Below are 20,248 nucleotides of genomic sequence, written 5' to 3' on the forward strand. Positions count from 1 at the left end.
CATGGTATAGATTTCAACCCCTTATTTGAAACCATTGGAGAACTGAGAGCATACAAATTATGTGCCTTTCGGATTTTAGATAGACCTATACTAGATACTGGGTATTATGAAAATTCCAATTGGTACAGGGAGCAACCCTAAGTTTATAAATATTTACATTGAGTTTAATTTTTAAAAATATTATAAGCCTCGTATCAATTTAGATGCTTTTACTGCCAAATGAGTTGCTATTCATTTATGAGGTCATCATCTTATTTTCAAGGAACTTTAAATTTCAAATACCAAAATAAGGATGTGGACACATAGCTCTCCTTAGATATCCCTGTCCGTGCCCTGCCCCCCCAAAGCCAACAACAGCAACAAAACCAAACTAAGAATTTACAAAGACAAATTCATGATTATCCCTCTCCAAGCTTATCTTCTTCACTTCAGTTACCAAAACTATTAAACATTCAATGAGGCAAATCATATACCTACTATTTAAATTCAAATTTTCTTTCTCTGTCAACTTTCATGTCTATTTGAGTGGTGTCTGGTGTTATTTTAAACATATGTTCATACACACAGACTTGAGGTGCACATACACACACACCCACACCCATACTCACACTCAAACACCACCCATTTTGTTCAGTTCACCCCATCCATACCACCACTTTCCATATTTAAGCTACTGTCATAGTCCAACTGATACATAACAAACACCCTCACACTGGTCTTCAACATCCATTTTTGATCTCGTCCAAGCTATTCCTCTCCTTTAAAGACCTAGTGATCATGTACATGCATAACATTCGCACATAATAATATGACATCCTATACTCTTTCCTCTACCTGGAATCAATCCTTTTTCCCTTATTATTATTATTTTTTAAAGATTTTATTTATTTATTCATGAGAGAGAGAGAGAAAGAAAGGCAGAGACGCAGGCAGAGGGAGAAGCAGGCTCCCTGCAGGGAGACTGATGCAGGACTCGATCCCAGGACCCTGGGATCATGACCTGAGTCAAAGGCAGATGCTCAACCACTGAGCCATCCAGGTGCCCCCCTTTCTCCCTGATTAAAATCTACTTAAGATATGAAATAATACAGCCACAAGGTGCTAAAAGTGGTTCAGGAGTTTGATTATCTGGGTTTAAATCCATGATCTAAACCAAATTAGTTATGTGATAAGCACCTTTTTTTTTCTCAGCACTTATCAGACTTCCAATTTTATATTTTTGTTTCATTTAATAAAATTTTGTTTTATATTAATCTCTACCACTGAACTGCAAACTTTAAAGAAGGCAAACATTATTTTAGTTTAACTAATTATTCTATTCTTAACAGATTATCTCACATCTAGAATATGTTTTAAACAATGTATATGGGCAGCCCGGGTGGCTCAGTGGTTTAGCGCTGCCTTCAGCCCCGGGTGTGATCCTGGAGACCTGGGATCAAGTCCCACGGCAGGGTCTCTGCGTGGAGCCTGCTTCTCCCTCTGCCTCTCTCTCTCTCTCTGTGTTGTCTCTCATGAATAAATAAATAAAATCTTAAAAAAAAATAAACAATGCATAAATAATGGATAATGTAAAATGAGTTGTAAAGGTTGGGTTGTAAAAATAATTAAATAAGTTGAAGAATAATACAGATGAGTTATAAAAATAATTAATAAGTATTTTTACTTGAAGCAAATTCTTGGTCCCAGATGCTTATATTGGTTACTTCTAGTATGTTAAGCAATACAGTTGAAATCCTTTATATAACTGGATTTGAGTTTTTCAAATGTGTAAAGGGTGATGGGATGCGTTTTCAATGTGATTTTTTAAATTAGCAGTTGTGAATTGGACCTATATGAAAAAAGCAATATCTCCAAAAACTTATTCCTTGAATAAAGTTTAATTTAACCTCATAATTTCATAGAATTTTGGGATGCCTGGTTGAGTGTCTGTCTGCCTTTGCCTCAAGGCGTGATCCCAATCCCTCATAGGGCTTCCCACTGAGAACCTGTTTCTCCCTCTGCCTGTGTCTCTACCCCTCTTTCTCTAGGTCTCTCATGAATAAATAAATAAAATCTTTTTAAAAAAGATAACTTTATAGGGTTTCTGTTTAGTCCTTTTAAATGTCAGACTGCTAGGCTCCCTTCCTGAAGTTCAGTGCCCATAATAAAATAAAAATACTTATAAATATTTAATATGGTTTAAAATATAATTTTACATAAATGGTAAGAATTAATTTGGGAAATCAAAAATTGTTTGTAATTAAATTGCAAATTATATTATTACATTGAATACATTTTGGTTTTGGTCTATAATAAGAAAGATACAGTTTGCTGTACATCACAAAGTCAAAAAAATCAATATAAATTAAGTTGAAGCCTAAGAGGATAGCTCTGTTCAAAATCAGTGTTGATTTAAAAATCAATGTAAGTTTAAACAAACATGTTATGTTTTATTGATATAAAATGCATAACAGTAGGACAGGGTAAAGATAAAAAAGAAGGAAAGAAAGAAAAAAATAAGAAAAGAAAGAAAGAAAGAAAGAAAGAAAGAAAGAAAGAAAGAAAGAGAAAGAAAGAAAGAAGAAAGAAGAAAGAAAGAAAGAAGAAAGAAAGAAAGAAAGAAAGAAAGAAGAAAGAAGAAGAAAGAAAGAAAGAAAGAAAGAAAGAAGAAAGAAAGAAAGAAAGAAAGAAAGAAGAAGAAAGAAAGAAAGAAAGAAAACCCTGAATGCCTATGTGTGCTACCACCCAAAGAGCCTATAGACAGATAAAAAGATGTGCATGTGAACATACATCCAGCCTGACCACCAAGCAGGAAATCCAAACATGCTTGACTAATAAAGATTCCTAGAAACCAATACACACACTAGGAAATATTAATTTAATTTTTTCTATTCTATAAATGTAATACTACTGCTTGTTCATTGTATAAAATTGTAATTTAATTATTGTTTGTTATATGCATCCTCAGCCAAATCAGCATTTATAAATGGAAAGGAAGAAGGTTTCCTCTGATTATTATACAAACCTATCTGCAATTTTTGGAAGTGACATTGTTTGCCTACTGCATCTTTTAAATCAATTACTCTTAGTTCCAAGACAACATTTAAAGCAAACATTCTTTGCAAGTTAAGTATATATAAGTATTTATATAGTACAACTTATTTCTTATTGTTAGGTTTTTAAAGTCCCAACAATATTTCTAATAAAAAAAAAGATGTTTCTAACTATAGCTATGTTTCTCTACTTTTATTTTTTCAAGATTTTATTTATTTATTCATGAGAAACACAGAGCGGGGGGGGGGGCGGGGGTTGGACAGAGAGAAACAGGCAGAGGGAGAAGCAGGCTCCATGCAGGTAGCCTGATGGGGGACTCTTGGGTCTCCAGGATCATGCCCTGGGCTGAAGGCGGCACTAAACCACTAAGCCACCCAGGCTGCCCTCTCTACTTTTAAAATCAAGTAATATTTTCTTGTTTTAATATGGTTGTGTGTGTGTTTCTTCACGTAGATGTGAAGAATATTTAAAACAATTACAAATGAGTGAATTTTCCAGTCCCGTATTCCAGGAGGTTGCTTTAATTATTAGTTTCTTGTATTCTTGCCCAAAACTTGGAGGTGTCTGTGAATTTACCCTACTTACAAACTCATAGATTCAATTGTGTAAAGGAAAAACACCCTTTGTGTGCCTTCTCAATGCTCAGTACTACGTTATTCCACTTCTGAACTTCTGGTCACCAGATGTGGGAGGATTTTCCCATACCATGCAATTCTGTGACACCAGCTGACTCCTCCAATTCAATTCAATTCTGACACTGTTTGGAAGGAGTATTACATCCCACACGTTAAGGGCTCAGGCACACAAGTCTACATCCTCCCCCCATTTCATATGCCAATCACAAGTCTAGGTTGTCACCTGTGTGTCTGACCTATTGGCTATAAATCAGTGCCCCATTACCATCTCCTTGGGTTAGATTAATTGGTTGAGCAGCTCACAGAATTCAGGGAAACAGTTCACTTACTAGATTACTGGTTATTATAAAAAGATATAATTTAGGAACAACTAGATGGAACAAACACATAGAGCAAAATATGGGGGAAGGAGCTTGGAGCTTCCACGCCCTCAGAGCATATTACCTAGCATCTGCACATGCTTACCAACCTGGAAGCTCTCCAAACCACATCTTTCTAGTTTAATATGGAGGCTTCATTACATAGACATGATTGATCAAATCGTTGACCATTGGTGACTAATTGATCCTCCATCCCCTTTCCCAGGAGACTGAAAGGTCCAATCTTCTAAGCATTTGCTTGGTTCCCCTGGCAACCAGCCTTACACTTAGGGACTTCCAAAAGTCACTTTATTAACACAAACTCTGGTGTGGTTTTAAAGGCCTTGTTATAAATAACGAAAAGCACCTTTATCGTTTTTATCACTAAGGAAATTTCAAGGGTTAGGAGATCTGTGCCAGAGGTGGAAATGGAGACCAATATATGTTTCTTATTATAAATCACAATATCACAGACTGTTATGGTTTTCATAGATGCCAGTAGGTGACAGGAAACTTCTGGATTAACTGTGGCCCCTACAGGCAGCATGGACTTCCTGTTCACACTGAATCTACAGCTCATGGGAATGATGCCGATTGGACCTGGTAAATGCAATGTGATAAAACCTGTAAATATCAGATATCATTTGAACAATGAAAATCTCTAATAATGACCATTTTAGTCTGCAAGAGAGAATAAGAAAAAAATTAGGGAGCTAGAAGTAAGCCTCTGTGGTGTTGTGTTATAAAAACCAAGGAGTTTTTATTTGGTTCTGTTGAAGTATCTCAACAGAGACATATTTAAAATATGAAATATTTAAAATTTCATATCATAAGATGAGTTGTTTAAAAGTGTTCATTGAACATGGCATAAAGGAGTGCATTGGTGAACGTAGAAATTTTTTTGGTGGAGTAATGAGAACACAGACTTTGTTAGAATATACAGTTTATAAATGGGATGTGGAAAGGTATGACATGATTTAATGAAGTTTTTAGTTTCAAAAAATGCAAAGAAGGGCAATATATTCTGAGCATGTTTAAACTAAACCAGTCAACAGAATGAAGTCAATTACATGAGAAAGAAATGGATTGTGGATGTGCTAAGAAAAAGTAAAAGACCCAATGCACAGAAATTTCCGGTGAAATTAAAGGACTTTTAAAATAGGATTCTCATACTATCTGGAAGCAGAAAAGTGTGAATTAATAATTTTGGACATAGAGCAAATATAGTTGATAATATGGCCCAAGAAAATGAGTGACTTAGATAAATGGAAAAATAATTTTATTAGAGATGAGAATAAGGAATTGAGAGCAGAGAAAATTGAGAGGATCACAAATTAGCACATTAAAATTACTCAAGATTGTGACAGCATGTGAAATGGAAAGGAAGACTGTTAGCTAAGTGTCAAGTTTGTTAATAAATAAGCTGGAGCAAACTGCATTTTGCCAGATGATGGAAATGAGATCAAGAAAAAGGATGGTATAGTGAAATGGCATGAGTCAAGAATTGGTTATTTTTTATCATAGGATACATGCAAGTATAGACTCATGTATACATGCAATATACATCAAAATTGATTTATAATATTGAATATCTTAACATATACTATAGATAATGGTAAAGTAACCATCAATAGTATGTTTATTAAATAATAGTTTATAATTTCACATTCTAATAACTTGGTAGAGAATATTAGACATAAAAATATAAAAGCCACTCTTCAAGGATTTTCCTTAAGATTTATTTATTTATTTTAGAGAGAGAGGGAGAGCATTGTGGGGAGGAGCAAAGGGAGAGGGAAAAAGAGGATTTCAAGTAGACTCCCCATTGAACCCAGAGCCTAACACCAGCTTGATCCCAGAACCCTGAGATCAGGACATGAGCCAAAATCAAGAAACTGATACTTAACCCACTGAGCCCCCCAGCCTCCCCACACTCCTCAATAATTTTCTAAACAGTATTATCTGGTGTAGATAGAGCCAATATTTTAAATCAATTATATCTCTAGTACAGTTAAATACCAATATGTTAAAAGAAAATCCATCCTTGACATTCTAGTTTGAGAATATAATAAAATAATTTCTACAATCTGCTTCTTATTTTGCCTGAATTGTGTTTAATCCAAAAATTGTAGTTCAAACATGGTAAGGAATGAATTCTTATTTCTATGCTAATTAATTTTGTGATGAGACTTTTATTGCTCAAAAAGTAATATATCTGTGACTCATCTCTTTTTGAAATATTTTCAATAAATGCAGACTCAGGATACTTTTTTTTACTGTATCTGTGTATTTTCTCCTTCATTAATTTTTCCTAACATATACTTGGGTTCTCACTGCAAGTCAGGCACTGCCTTTAAGACTCAATGAGTGGAAGTCTTTTAGATATATATATATATTTTTTTTTTGCTTGATCTTCCCCCCAAATTATTTATAATCAGTATACTTAGGAAATAGGATCCTATCATTCTCATACTTAAAGGATCAGAAATTCAATTACAGATTCTCAGGACAGTATGTAACTGTAATGTTTTTAAATGTTTTCATTGTATATAGCATGACTCCATGCAATATACAACTCAGGAAATGATTAATATCTTAAAATACTTTTTAAAGCACTTAATACAAAGGAGAAGAGTATATTTTGAACATGTGGATACACGTATAGAGAACTTCAAAAGAAATATGTTTTTCAGGATATTCTGATTTTATGCAGTTTTCAAGTTATATACTAAATTTGCAATTTAGGCATCAGATCTTGAGAAAATCTGTTTGTTTATTAGCCAGATAATATATTATTACCTAGACTTCACAAGCTGCGGAAATAAGGATTAGAAAGTTTATATTAATTTTCCAGGTGTATATTACTTGTAAATTGCAAAGAAGAAAATAAACATTTGTCTGACATTTACTCCTATTATGTTAATAATAAATATCTTTACTCACTTCTATGTGCCAGCCAGTCCTTAAACACATCCCATGCCTAGATCATCATTTATTAAAATACAACATAGAGGTGCTGGGAGGCTCAGTTGGTGAAGTATCCAATTTTGATTTTGGCTCAGATCATAATCTCAGGGTCTTGAGATCATGCCCCAAAGAGGGTTCCATGCTGGGTGTGAAGCCTGCTTAAGATTCTCTCTCTCCCTCTGCCATCTCCACAGCCCCTCTCTCCCTCTCTAAAACAAACAAATCAGCAAACAAAAGCCATAAATAGTAGTAATTATTGTTAATGTTATTCCAGTGAAAGGTGAAAAAAGGATAAAAGTAACTGGTTCATAGTCACATAGCCAGTTAGGATTTGAACTCAGGAAGCCTGAGTGTTTGCTTTTACTAACTGGGCTGGTCTGTATTTATCCACTATCTTCCTTGCTCTTTCACTGTATGTCAGTTGCTCACCCTTCCCATTTCTCTTATGTCTTCCAAAAGGCTTCTGTGAATCTTATGCTTTCCTGGACTCCCTCAGAAGTCATGCTTGATGAAACAACTGACTTAATATTTTTAGGCTAGTCCTACTCTTGGAATATATTTTTTTAAGATTTTATGTATTTATTCATGAGAGATACACAGAGAGAGAGGCAGAGACATGGGCAGATGGAGAAGCAGGCTTCATGCAGGGAGCCCGATTTGGGACTCGATCCCAGAACTCCGGGATCACACCCTGAGCCAAAGGCAGACCCTCAATCGCTGAGCCACCCAGGCATCCCTCTTGGAATATTTTTCAAGTAAAATGTTATAAGACTCTAGGAGATTTGCACCATCTGTAAGTGTTTTTGCAGCTCTTTTACTCTGTAAGGAAACCAATATTAAACAGTTAGTTTATTCCATATATATATTCCAATATATAATATATAATTATATATTATTATATATAATATATATTCCATTATATATATAAAATGGAATATATATATATGGAATATATATATATGTATAAAATAGAAACAAGCTTAAGAATATTATCATGGAAGGGTGGCAAGACCCACAGACTCAGAATTGGTGTTGTTTTTTAAAAATATTTTATTTATGTATTCATGAGAGACACAGAGAGAAGGGCAGAGACATAGACAGAGGGTGAAGCAGGATCCTCTCAGGGAGTCTGATGCAGGACTCGATCCCAGGACTCTGGGATCATGACCTGAGCCTGAGGCAGACACCACAGACTGAACCACCCAGATGTCCCAGAATTGTTTGGATGTTTTTTGTTTTTTTGTTTTTTATATAGTGATTGCTATATATTCTTCACTGCTGAAAAGGTGCTCTTTGTATTCATAGGCAATCAACTAGATCTTTTGTACCCCCCTCTCAGATGCTCTTCTGTGCATTTGATACCAGAGGAAAAAAAGATAAGGACTCCTTCAGCTTTACTATGCCTAGATAACGTATGCTATTCTTCCTACTTTAGCTTGGGCTAAGGAATACATCATTGTAGATTCTCTGTCTCTCCCTGTGTCTCTCTTACTCTTTCTCTTTCACTGTTTCTGAAAACTCCGTTTATCTCTGTCACTGTCTTTCAATTTCTCTCTCTCTCTCACACACGCCACAGAGGTTGTCCTGAATGGGGGCCTTCCTTTCAATGGCCTTCCTTGATGCCTAAATATCTTCTCTGCCCTACAATTTCCTTTCCTCCAGCCTACTTTCCCTAACTGTGGAAACATGAAGATAGTCTCTGAAATATAGACAGGAATTTCATTGTAATTCTTTTCACAACGTTCCCTTCTTATAACCAGCTCCATGTTACAAAAATTAAAATATGATAATTATCAATCATTTTTCTTGGCTTCCACTATGACACTTCCCTATAGATAACATCAAGACTCATGGCTTAAAGCTCAAATGAGGAAAACCAGTAGATTTATGTAAAGTTCTGAAAAATCCACATTCCAAGTAGAACTTCTTGTATCATATACCACATTCTCATTTCTTTTGAGACAACTATACCAAGGCACTCTTTTATTAAAGTTCTATGTCAAATCCTACGTAGGTAATTAGCATAAATATAGAGCAGTAGAAGATAAAACTGGCAAAAATGTCAAATAATTTAAGATCTTACAATAGGTTAAGTATTTTAAAACAGTTTACAACTGTGACAACACATGAACAACTGATGACTATGAAAATGAATGCCACTGCGAACCAGAAGAGAACAACTTGTTTTATCTGAGTAGGGTATTGCACAATTGTATCCCCCCAAGTCCAGTGATTAAAAAGGAGAATTTCAATGTGTGGCATATGTAGAAGCATATCAAAAGGACATAGCTCTGAGATCTAAAGGTAATATCCAGATGTTTAAAAGTTTGCAAAGAGACATAATAAGCTATTGTTATCAGTGAGATAATTTAGTCTGAAGCATTACAGCTTCTAGAATCTTTCTATACCCATTTTCTTTTTTTTTTTTTTTTAATTTTTTATTTATTTATGATAGTCACAGAGAGAGAGAGAGAGAGGCAGAGACACAGGCAGAGGGAGAAGCAGGCTCCATGCACCGGGAGCCCGACGTGGGATTCGATCCCGCGTCTCCAGGATCACGCCCTGGGCCAAAGGCAGGCGCCAAACCACTGCGCCACCCAGGGATCCCTATACCCATTTTCAATATCTAATGAGTCTTCAAAACATGGAGCCCCCCAAATATGCATTAAATATCCATAAGGATTTTCTTACTTTGAGCATGACTCAATGAGTACACAGAACATGTATTTTGCAATTTCATTTGTTAGAACACATCACTCCCACCACTCCTTCTAAAAGAATAGAAGGAAGTTATTTGCTTACATAATTGAAAAATTCACAAGTGGAAAAGGCTACATACAAGGCTTTATCAGTCATTTAGTGATATCACCATTTCCACAAGGTGGGAAGAGAGACTTTGTTTCATTAAACATTTAAATCTTTACACACATAATACTGAAACTTTCTCTGTGGACAGGAGGATTCTGTGCACTCAAGATTTTAATTGAACGTGTAGTTCAGAGCTAATGCTATGAAATGGGATGAGATGACATAATTTTTACAGCCAATCAGGGGCCACCCTTAATGCTGAGAACACTATCATGATCACCTAGGTCTTCAGCATAAGTGGGCAGGAGAGGAATGAGTTTTCAGAATGTAAAAATACCCATTGAAGATATACAAATAAAACATCCTTAAAAAAAGAAGAAAGAAAGAAAGAAGAAGAAAGAAAGAAAGAAAGAAAGAAAGAAGGAAGGAAGGAAGGCAGGAATGACAGGAAGGAAGGAAGACAGTGAAAGAAAATAAAAGAAGACATACGTAAATCCTCCGGCCAGACTCGAAGACCGCAGCTAAAATACCCTCCAGAACTACAACGAACGACCCGACAAATAAGAAGAACCTGTAAAGTTTTTCTAGTTAAAAAAATTGTAATTTAGGGGAATATTTCACTATAATTCTGATTGATGGCGTGGCTGTTTCTTGTTATGCTAATAGTAACCATTTTTGAGTTGCTCTTAGCCTTTGTCCTTTCTGATTTTATTCTTGCCTTCTCAGTAAATACGCATAGGTAGCATTTGGTCATTTGGTAGAAGTACTAAGATTGCTGAATAGCTATAGACCCTTTGCTAAGCAGATCTATGAGTGCCAGATATTGATCTAGCAATGTACTGGCTCAAATCCATTTTAATTTGCCTTTCCATTTTTATCTTCCTATGGGGGGCTACATTTCTGCCTAGTATGCTAGAAAATAAACTCATTGTTAATTATAGTGCTTGTATTTTTCCTTATAGCTAGCAAGAGCAGCATTAACATTAAACTCTGCGGTATAAAATAATGCCCATACAGAAAATTAATATGATTAGATTTTTTATACATGAGCCATACTCTTGTCATTTATTTAATTTCAGAGGAAATTAAAAATAGCTATATTCTACAGTCCGGAGCACAGCAAGTCAAGATGGTCTTGGATAGCTAGTCTGTATTATAGTGCATACAATGTGACAGAAGCACAGTACTGCTATGGAGTTTGTTAGTGAGAAAATAAGACATAATTATGGCACATGAATCTATACCTCTTAAAATGAAAAAAAATCTTAGCAAGAGGCAAAGTCCAGATAATTCTTTTTAAGTTATTATTAAGCTATAAATAAAACTCACTATCCATCAATATACTAACTACAGTTGAGAGTCACTAAATATTTGAGAATCATCAAATTTTAAGAGTTGCCTCTGGATACTCCTATAGCATATTGAGCAGATATTGGCATTTTGAGTTTATTGGAGGAAAAATGGAAACTCTTGCTGAATTTGACTTTCAGCAGTCTCAATGTTAGCTTGGTCATATCTATGTAGACACTGCACACAATACACAGCAGAAATCCCCTAAGACAGAAAGTGAGGCAGTTAGCAGATTGTCATCATTGTCAAAAGAGAAAAACAGAGGAGGGTTAATTTTAATTTCTTCTGAGAGTATAATAGCAATCACCTTTTCAAAACAGACCAGTCTATTTATTAATATAATATATAAATTAAGATTTTCAGTAACATTTAAGAATGTATAATATGCTGAATTTAGGAATGTTACTTTTGAACATGACAGATTACTTAGACTTTATAATAATAAAATTATGAAAGATATTTACATCTAGTCATCAAGTCATTTGACTGCTGTCAAATAACACAGTATTTTGTAAAATGTAATTAGCTGCAAAATAATTTAAATATGTTAAAGGTAGGAGATTTTGTTGAATCAAAACAATTTTAACTGGGATCATAGTCGTGTTACCTATTGTTCATTGTCTAAAAAGCAGAGTTTTAATATTTTGTTGTTTTTGATTGCTTAAGGAGGGAAGTAAAACTTGTCTAGATTATTCCATCTAGCCTTCCTTTCATTAAATGTGTGCAAAGTTTACTCACAAAAGCTGTTAATGAGTTGTTAGACCACCTCTTTAAAAATATGTCATGAAAATGAAAACCATAGAACTCCTGGATTAGTTCTTTCCATTCCTATTATGCAGTTAAATAAAATATAATAAAATAATCTTGCTCTAGTTAATTCAAATCCAAAGACAATGTGAAGTACTTCCTTCAAAATTTAACTTACAACAGAACTGTTGCTTTAGGGAATTGGGGCTAGAAGCCAGCCTCAAAGAGTGTAAGAACTGAGTGGAAAAGTGAATCTGATTTTTTTTTAAATTTTGGATATGTTTCCATCTCAATATTTATGTATGTGTGTAAGTACATAATCAGTGCTTTTGATGATAGATAGCATTACCTCTTTTTTTGTATATAAAATAACATAACTAATACCATGTGGATACATAAGTTTTTTGCGATATTCATAAAAATAAATGTCACAAACATCCTTTAATAGATACATATGCATACTTGTGAAAATTTGTTTTCAGGATAAATTACTAAAACTCTAATTGCTCATTATATTAGGCACATACATATTTTCACATTTGTTACACCCACCAAAAAGTTATTCTGATTTCTAATCCTATTAACCATTATACAGAGATACTAATTTCTCTTATAATTTTATTTTAGTTTTGGAATTCAAAAGAGATTAATGCAACTTTTTACAATATTAAGTAACATCTCATTTTTAAATGACTTGGAAGTTTGAAATTAAATTCTTACGTGTGTGGGCTAAAATCAGTATAAAGCACTTAGCAAATATTGTATCTACTACTTTTACATTGAAAAGTCTAAAAATTATGATATTTAAAAATACTTTTTTCCAGCAAAATCACTGGAAAACTATAAAAATCTTTTTTGATTAAAGTGTAATGAGTAACATTATAATGTGTTATCAATCTGAAAATGTTACTTATATCCACTTTTGCATTTATTCAGAAAAGATACTATAAATCCATACAATAGTGACAGATTTCTTCAGTTTAGCTGTTGAAGAAAATTATCTAATGTATTAAATATTCTGTGTATGCCTGAAAGGTAGCACGGTTTTCCCTTTTCTGGGGACTGCAGTTTAAGTCTGATATCAGAGCATCCTGTGTATTCAGGTTGGTGAAATGTGAAATGTTCTGCTTGATGTCATTAATTGTAGCACTAAAGAGATGCAGACTTCTAAATCAATAAAAAGGTGTGATATATGGACTGATACAGAGGTTCTGATATGCGATTTCCCTTCCATATGATTAAATAAAAGCACTGGCAATTTCTTCTTGTATTTGTAAGACATTCTGGCATTCACAAACCCAGTAAGTAACAAATACGGACAAACTGATTTGTAATGATTTCTTTCCCCACTCCCTCATACACACACACACACACACACACACACACACACACACACTCACAAGATAAAGAGCGCCAGAGAATCACTTTATTCTGTATTACTTGACCAAACCAGTCTGGTCATGCTTTCCCTGTTAAAATTTATATTCTTTAGAACAAAAGTAAAATGTTCTTGAAGCTAATGTAGTCCAAGAAACAAACACTTTTACCCAGTTGGTTTCCAAATATATGTGTTCAGTTAAAGTCTGTGAGGGAGCTAGTGGGGTGTTTGCTAAATCCCTTTGACATCACTTCAGCCAAGATTTGCTTTGAATTTCTAAGGCTCTCTGTTGTTTCAGATGAACTGGAACAGAGCACTACCTGCAGGGGAACTTCTCCACGGGCATGCTGAAATTTTACTATCAGAGGATCAAGATCATCTTGTCTGTCTTTGTTTTGAATTAGGGTAACAAAAAGATCTTGGTCCATTATTCAGACTGAACTGAGGTGAATTCCTCCATTTAATCATTTAATCCCAGTTTAAGAACTAATCTAGTCCATGTTGCTTATGATTAGAAAAACAATCACATTTGTTTATTAAAATGTGGAAATTTTTATGTGGCTATTACTGTTATTAACATTCAATATTATATTTGGTTTTAGGTTTCTGTATGACAAATGAGGATATGTTGGATTCTATTTCCACTCACCTTCTAACATGGAACTTAAACCTGTGTGTACCTGTTATCTAGATAACACTACATAATATATTCTGTTCAGTTTTAATTTTTATTTACAGAGGTGTATATAACTAGGCTTCTGGATACAGTGTAAGTAAAATTTTAAAATGTGTAAGTTAAAAATAATTGCATATTTTTTCTTTTTACATTGTTAGAAATACTTAGTTCAAGAAGTGATAACACAACCTAGAGAATAGAGAAAAAGATCTAATGCATGGGGTAGTACCATTAATGACTCAGCTTGAGGTGGTGATAAGGAGAAAACGTATTTACTTTAGAGAGCATTATGGAAAGCATTCACCTCCTGCTTCCTGGTGTTATTTCTATAAATTATTAGTTCTCTGTACTGGGAGCAGTCTAACACAGAATATGGGGACTCTCACATTCTTTTGACTTGTCGCAGGCTCAAGCTGTGATGACTAACCCTTTTACTCCTAGATGGCCTACAGAGAAGTTCTCTGGCTGATTTCAGATATTATTTTTTTCACAGTAAGAATGCTAGTAGAGTAGGCAGGAAGAATATAATGAAGTAAAATTCTGTTCTCTTTTCCTCCCCTCTAGGTATTTTCCAACTGGCAGGTTTTGTTGTGGTTGCTGATAAAAATAAGCTATACCTGTTCCAACCCAGTAAGAGGTCAAGATATTAGAGACATAATAGAAGTTTTTGGTCACATATCAACCTTATCAGTGAGACCTGGCCTGACCCTCTTACCCTCACTACCACACATGTCATATTACAATTCAAATAGTTTCTGTAGAACTCTTGATCCTCTTTTCTGTTGTCTATTTTTATAGTATGCTCTCATACTGGATAATGTGTTATATTATTTGCTTATTTGTCAATCTCTCTTCTAAATGATTACCTAGTGGGCATATTTTTTTGTTTTTGTCACTGATGTATTCCCAGTAGCTAGAACAGTGCCTGGTACATAGTATCCACTTAACAAATATTTGTTGGGATGCCTGGGTGGCTCAGCTGTTGAGCATCTGCCTTTGGCTTAGGACATTATCCCAGAGTTCTGGGATCGTGTCCAGCATCAGGCTCCCTGCATGGAGCCTGCTTCTCCCTCTGCCTCTCTCTCTCTCTCATTGTGTGTCTCGAATGAATGAATGAATGAATGAATGAGTGAATGAATGAATATTTGTCAAATAGAATAAATCATTTTGTAACTATAGAACTCCCTTTGGCTGGAAAATGTTTGGTGTCTCCTTTCCATCTCTCCTGAGATAGGACAGAGTCAAGCACCTTCCTGTCACTGGACCACAAGTGAAGGGGCTATGATGAGAGGAATACAGGATGGGTGGTTAGAAGTGCAGCCTCCAAAACCACACAGTATCTTGGCTTCATTTCCTAATCATATGATCTTGAAAAAATTGCTTGAAAAAATCTCCATGGCACATTTTCTTCACTTGACATCTTATATCACACTTTAACTTTAACTCAGTTTTCAGGATTACATAAACTATGTAGATAATAATTCCCTCATAGTTATTATCAGGACCGATACGTAACTGCTTTTCACAAAGAACACAGTGCAGAAAGCAGCAATGCCATTAGACTATGGTGTCCTGGATTTTCTGCACTTTTTTACTATTATAATTATTTTTTGTATTTGGGGACAATCACATGGGAGGAAAATAAATCTTTTACTAGGAAAAATTTCCCTCTACATGAAATCACAGGTATTAGATGCTGAAAATAGGTATGAATTAGCTTACAACTCAATGAACTAAAACAAAGATGCTTCTCCTTTTTATTTATTTTTAATTTACATTTATTCCCAAGAAATTATTAAAAGTCAGTTAGCAAGAAAACTATTGACAAACTCAGTAGTGAGTTCTGTTTTTTTTTTTTCGTTTTTTTTTTTTTTTAGATTTTTTTATTTATTCATGAGACAGAGAGGGAGATAGAGAGAGAGAGAGAGAGAGAGAGAGGCAGAGACATAGGCGGAGAGAGAAGCAGGCTCTTTGCAGGGAGCCTGATGTGGGACTTGATCCTGGGACTCCAGGCCCCAGGCCCTGGGCCAAAGGCAGATGCTTAACTGCTGAGCCATCCAGGGATCCCCAAGTTCTGGGTTTTTTAATTGTCATTTTCACTTGGAAAGTAATGTGTGAGGAATTTGCATTTAGAATATAAATTGCCAAAATTATTATATTTGGTTCTGACTTTTTCTCATGCTTTGTAAACTTTATAGATGAGGGGCTCACAATGTAATAATTTAATATATTCTGTGACTCATTGCAACTTTGGAAAGTAAGACACTTGAGAACCTTTGTGTTGTAAAGTTCCGCTTTGGAAGTTTTTAGGAAATGAGAGAATATGATAGACTTGTACCAGTTATATTACAAACAAGTCTGGTTTGGATAAGACACAGCAAAGGGGAGATAATATAACAACTAAATTTTATTTATAAAATTAAAGTAAAACATTTCATTTCATTTCAGTGAGTTTTTTTTTTCCTCCCCCCTCTATGGTAGCAAAATATTCAGGAAATCTCTCTGAACATGGCAAAAAGATTCCATCAGTAATGTTGTGACATATTAAATTATTGCCAATAGAATATTTGCTATTATATGGAACTCATTTTATAACCCTGTCTCGGGAGTTTGGATGAACAAAAGAGGAGAAAAAGGCATATAATTTGAGGTGGAAAACAGAATAATGACTTCTTGACAATGGGAGTAGTTTTAAGAGCATGTTCCACATACACTTAGAGTGTCTGAAGCTCACATTGCCAAGCAGAAGACACCTTATTCTGGCATTATATTTTTTTTCTGTACTTTTTGTTTCCTCTCTAAAATACCCCATCTGTTTTTATACATTATCTGCTTTTACCCATTACCTTTTGTAATGTACTTAACAATGTTATTTTTAAGTTGTGATCTGCTCATCTCAACTTCTCAATTACCTGTCTCCTTTATTGATCTTGTTTTTTGTTTTGTTTTGTTTTGTTTTGTTTTGTTTTGTTTGCTTGTTTTTTCACTGACTGTGGGTCATACTGCTGTTTGTTTTGCTTTATTTTTGTATTTTAGACATTTTACATAAAACAAGAATAGAGTATAATGTAATTTAGTTTTATCCCCAGAAAAGTGATGAGAAGAAACTGTGCATGATAGTAAGGGTAACAATCAAACATATGAACAAGAGTTTAGCATGGGATCTAGGAGGCAGACTTCCAAGATGCTCACCATGATTCCCTCTTCTCCCAGCACTATCCCCACTTTTTCTTCTCCCCTCGAGTATGAGTGGGATTCACTCCTGGGTTAATTTCCATTACATGGCAAAAGGGAAGGATTTTTTGTAGGTGTTCAGGTGACAAAAGAGTTGATTTTTGACCAAATCAAAGGAGGGATTATCCCAGTTATCCTGTCTGATACATTCAGATAGGAGCCCTTCAAAAAGGTCAACGATTCAAAGGGAGAGAGATATTCCTGCGCCCTTTAATGAAGTGACCTGAAATTTTGTGGCACTTCAGAAGGCTTCTGATTACTGAGAGCAGGCAAGGCAACAGGCAAGAAAACAGGGACTTCTGGCTTACAACCACAGGGAAATGGCTTCTGTCAGATGAGTTTGGAAGATGACCTTGAGCCTCAGATGGAAGCACAACCTTGGCCAATGGCTTGATTGCCATCTCTGAGCAGAGGACTCAACTAATCCACCCCCAGACTCCCAAACCAGAAAAACTTAGACATAGTAAAGCTGTGTCCCTTCTAAAGCTGCTGATTTAAGACAGTATGTTCTACAGTGATAGAAAACTAATTCATGGCATTTTTGGCAACATTCATTTATTTCACCATGGCTTACATGTGTGGAAACTGGGATCAGGACATTTTCAACCCAGACACCAGCTTTTAACTGTAGGAGATCTGTCTCTGCTTTGCAGACCATCGCCAGCTTTTAGTTTGCTACAGACATTACTTGGCTCCCAAGTTCTGTCCCTGGCTTTCTGTACCTCTAGAAATTCTTTCTACCTTCTTTGCTTTGCCTGGGGGGAATTTTCACTCTGATTTTGCCACTGCTTGTAATTGGTCATTGGTACACCTAAGGGGCATTTCTTCTATTGCTTCTATCCTGCCACAGCCTTTGTTGGGCTGTAGTGGCACTCAGAGGTGGCCCTGGACGCTGTGTAGGTAGTATCTGTCAGCTTTCCTGCTTTGCCTTTAGTCTTTTAACAGCCATGGTGATGCATTTCTGAAAGGCTCTGTTCAGCTTTGGTCTGTCATAGTTTTTCTGCCATGTCCAAAGATTGTGACTTAGGAAAAATTCTAAGAGTTTCTTGAATCCCGTAAGGGCGATTTCTCTCAATCACTCTGTCCTGCCTTGAACCATTGGCAAACACTAAATCACTACCAGACTCTATATTAGGGTTTCTCAAATTTTTTATTTATTTTTTTATTCTTTTAAATATTTATTTATTCATGAGATACACAGAGAGAGAGGCAGAGACACAGGAAGAGGGATAAGCAGGCTCCTTACAGGGAGCCCGATGTGGGACTCGACCCTGGACCCGGGATCATGCCCTGAGCCAAAGGCAGACCCTTAACCGCTGAGCCACCCAGGTGTCCCATGGGTTTCTCAAATTTTTTAGACTTTTTTCCTAATAACCCCCACAACATCTTAATGCCATGGATAAACTGTGCATCTGTTTACATACTGTGTGTGTTTCTGTGCTTTATACATAAGAAGAGTAAGATTTTTTCACCACTTGAGAACCAATTTTTACCCCCTAATGGGTGACAACATTGTCTTATTGATAATATATGTATGAGGTCAAAACCCTATGGGACAAAATTGGTGCATAAGTGCCTTGATCACCTCCTCTTCATCCTTCATGACAAAGGGATTCCCACTCTAGAGTTATTGGGATCACTGAACATATGACACACGCTAGACAGATGACATTGAGAGTAGTTTATTAGTCATATATATTCACTCAAGGGAGAACAATCTCACTTGTCATTTAAGATCACTCGGTGTTGCACTCTGGAATAGAATGAACAACCAGGAAGCATGAGAGGCAGGCTTTGTAGTGTCAGGGCGGTGAGGTGACCTTAGGTTCCCACAAGGTGATATGATTGACTTAGGTTGAAGACCATTACTCATTACTCTGCAATAAGCAGTAATTGTGTTTGGTCTATTGATAAGGTGGATTGTTTAGCTAGGACGCTTGTATTTGGGAGCAGAGTAGAGAGTAGAATTTATAGTTAGATCACTCAAGCCCCTTCTGATTTTATCAAATGTCAAGGCAGTACATAGCATGAACCATAATTTTAGGTATTATATCACAGTGAAGGTGTGTTGCTTTGTGCCTGGAGTTCTTTGAAATTCTGATCCTTCAAGCTAGCCTATTAAAGCAATGAAATTTTGACTAATTTCTACTTATCCCTTCCATAGAAAATTCACACTTCCACCCTCCAAGGGATAAGAGATGATGTTAGTGAAAGATCTATTCATTCCTGAGGTTCATCTCTTTTTGGACCTTAATTTATTTTTCTTTTCACCTCTAGATCTCTAATAGATTTAAATACACTAATATTTATAGTGTATTCAGTTTATCATCATTGTTAGCATGGGGGAAATTATCTCTGGTAATACTTTATATCCTAAATGGAATCATAACTTAGATATGTCTCGTAGGAAATTCATGAGGGTATCATTCTATGTTATATTACAAATTTTATGTATTTTACTTAAATTGATGGTAGTGAACATAGGGAAAAATAGAAATGTTTCATATAATTCTAGATTTGTTTAAAATAATTGAATATATATAACCAATTTTTAATAAGAGCTAAGTTTCCTGTGGATAATATTATTGAGAGGTGTGGTGGACAGAATGATGCTTACTCCCTCTTCTAAGATATCATTTCCTGATGCCTAGAATCTGCTAATATGTCATTTTCTGTGGCAAAAGGGACTTTGCACATGGTTGAAGTTACAGATTTTGAGATGGAGAGATTATTTGGGATTATCTAGATGAGTCCTTGTAGGAGTCAATAAACGCAGAAAGTCACTTCCTGCTAGGATCAGCAACAAAGATATGACTATGGAATAAAGATGATGAACATGAAACACTGTTTGCTTTTAATATGGAGGATGAAGTCATAAGCTAAGGAATACAGATAACCACTAGAAACCTAAAAAAGACCATGAAAGAGATACTCGCTTAGAACCTTCAAAAGAGACACAGCCTTGCTAATCCTTTGATCGTAGGCCAGTGAGACACATGTTGGACATCTGATCTCCAGAATTGTAGGATAATAAATTTCTGTTGTTTTAAACAACCAAGGT

The sequence above is a fragment of the Canis lupus genome, chromosome 22 (genome assembly GCF_011100685.1).
Source record: "Canis lupus familiaris isolate Mischka breed German Shepherd chromosome 22, alternate assembly UU_Cfam_GSD_1.0, whole genome shotgun sequence".
NCBI classification, from domain to species: domain Eukaryota; kingdom Metazoa; phylum Chordata; class Mammalia; order Carnivora; family Canidae; genus Canis; species Canis lupus.